Source organism: Triticum dicoccoides, chromosome 1B, assembly GCF_002162155.2.
Source record: "Triticum dicoccoides isolate Atlit2015 ecotype Zavitan chromosome 1B, WEW_v2.0, whole genome shotgun sequence".
In the NCBI taxonomy this organism is placed as follows: Eukaryota; Viridiplantae; Streptophyta; class Magnoliopsida; order Poales; family Poaceae; genus Triticum; species Triticum dicoccoides.
The window spans coordinates 615,356,364-615,359,129 of record NC_041381.1 but is presented as its reverse complement, the minus strand read 5'-3'; positions in this window follow the sequence as shown (position 1 = coordinate 615,359,129).

Genomic DNA, 2,766 nt, shown 5'->3' with positions numbered 1-2,766 from the left:
AAAAACACTCACGGACGTGGTTTGTATCTCTCTCACACACCCACGTAGGTGGGGGACGTGCACGAAGAGAAGAGGTGCATGCACGGCGCACGTACTCCTGTCTCTTTCCCAACCACACCCGCGCGGGTACACGGTGGAGCTCATTTCCGTACGAAAAAGGCAGCCCACGTGGTAATTTGGCACGTGTACTGGTTGTCCACTTGGTGGAGGGAGGATCGTCTACCACGGGTGAACAAACAAATTGCGACTTGATGCATTATGTTAAATTAAAAAAAGAGGCAAACCATGTGGGGCCTACCTTAGAGGCAGGGCTCTATACACTGGAGTACTTTTGATGTGTCCCGTCAACTCACAGAACAAGGAGAAGCTTGCTTAGTACACCGTCTCCCCCGCCCACGGGCGCGGTGGTTCGCAGGATGAGGTGAAGCTTGCTCCGCCTTACGCCCGCTCCCTCGCCCATGCGCGTGGTGGCTCGCAGGACGAGGAGAAAAATTTACTACTCCCTCTGTTTACTCCTCGTCCCTACTACCTTGGTTATAGAGAATATATGATATTGTTTGGAATATATATGTCCTTTAGTAGATTTCAATATGAACTACTAGTACATACTCCAAACACTGATGTATATAGACGTATTTTAGAGTGTAGATTCACTCATTTTGCTCCATATATAGCCCTCTCCCTCGCCCCTCGACCCTCGCCCACGTGGTGGACGTGCAACAATTCATTCGATCTCATATAGCCAGAATGATATATACTGCACTACCATTATTGCTCGACTTCCCGAAGAGGCGAAGAGCCAATCGCAAGGTTAATATTTTGGAGATGCCAAGCGCAAGGTTATAGGAGAACGAGTAGTAGGTGTCGCGTCATTTATAAATAAAGTTTTTTTCTTTAGTGGCATGTACGCAATATGATAGGTTCATATGGAGAGAAAAGGAAACTGCTCCACTATATACATAGTCAGAATGGGCCATCCTACACGGTTGCTTATTGGGGTTTCTCTCTTCACACTCTCTCACACAAAACGACTGTGGCCACATCTCTAACATCCCGGCGGATCACGTCCGCTTGGGGAATGGGTGGATGCTTAGTGTAGATGTGGTAGCCGTCGCCAACGGTGAAAACCCACTATCGGCACGTCCCGGTCAGGGGTCCCCGCCGTTCTCTCTCACAAAGCCGGTGAGGTTGCCTTCGTCCCTTGCTCACTGCCGCGACGTGGGCAGTTCCCACCTCCCGCCGCCCTCCTCAAGGTTGAGCTACGTCCCTCATGTACAACTCCCTTTATAGCCGGCTTGCACCACTGCTCCAGCTGCCCACATCACTCCATGTGGATATTTCTCTACTTCTTTGCCCCGCACATACCTCTACTGGCTTCTACGTACTATATTTGTGATGAGTTTATGTCTCATCAACTAGTCCTAGTAATCTTATTCTAATCACGCTTCTTTAATTTCTTTGCCACAGGGATGCTCATCTCGATTTTGGTGAAACTGCACAAAATGATCCGATGGTCAAAAGGTTGCAAACTTCATTTATTAGGAAGCACGAACGTTGCCAGCAAATTGAAGCCTAGTCAGGGTTCACAGTTCAAGGGCTAGGGACTGCATGGATCGTTTTTTCTTTAGCTGCCTCTATTCCAAAATAAGTGTCAACTTTAGTAGTAGTACAACTTTGTACTAAAGTTTGCACAAAGTTGAGACACTTATTTTGGAACGAAGGGAGTACATATTTGCTATGACCTGTCAATCATTGAGATGCAATAGCATGCATGTTAGTCTCCTTTGTATTTGATGAAATGTTGCAACGGGCAACCTTGGATGCAAGATACATGTAACAGAAGCTGGAAGCTTCATAGCATTGTACAAATTTATCTCGCTGATAAATTACAGTACGTACTATACTAGTACTTCCTCCATTCCTAAATATAAGTCTTTGTAGAGATTTCACCATGAACCACATGCGGATGTATATAGATGCATTTTAAGTGTAGATTCATTCATTTTGCTCTGTATGTAGTTCACCTAGTGGAATCTCTACAAAGACTTATCTACTAGTAATAGCTAGCCCCCACTACTAGGAATTCTCTATCCTCTCCTTGAGCCACATCATCAAAATTAATGTAGCTGTTAGATGAACTAAATCAGTCCATAATAGCCGTCTGATCTAGACATTGAGAGGCTCTGCACTAAGCCACATGCAAGCATGCAGAAATACTATGGCATGCATGTGAGTGGGTTTTAAATCACATTAACATGTCTGCATGCAAGCATGCACCGGTAGCATGCATGTAAGTGAGCTTTTAAGTCCCATTAACATGTCAAAAAGAAAAATATAATCCCATTATGCATTAGGAGTTGGCTGATCTTTTTTCCTTAAGTGGGATGATCTAAATGATGATGGGTGTTTATTTAGTTTGGCTACCACATTTGTCATGTGGTTATAGAGTTTTTTAGTTCTATGAAATTGATAATTTTGCGCAGAGAGATATACGGCTGTTCCGCGGCAACGCACGGGGACTCATCTAGTAATATTTAGGAACGGAGGGAGTACTATGTAAAGAGTTAGTTGTCGCACGGTGATAGTGTGAGGTGGGCCATGTAATCACTGATCCTGCGTGTTTTCACTGCTCTTGCACTCCTCCGTTGTAAGAATGGAGAAAATTGAAATCTAGTAGTAGTACCTCCTTTCACCGAAAGCGTGGGACATCCAGCAGTCCTACCACCTTAGTAATAAAGACCAATGAGCCGTCAAATCACATAGACC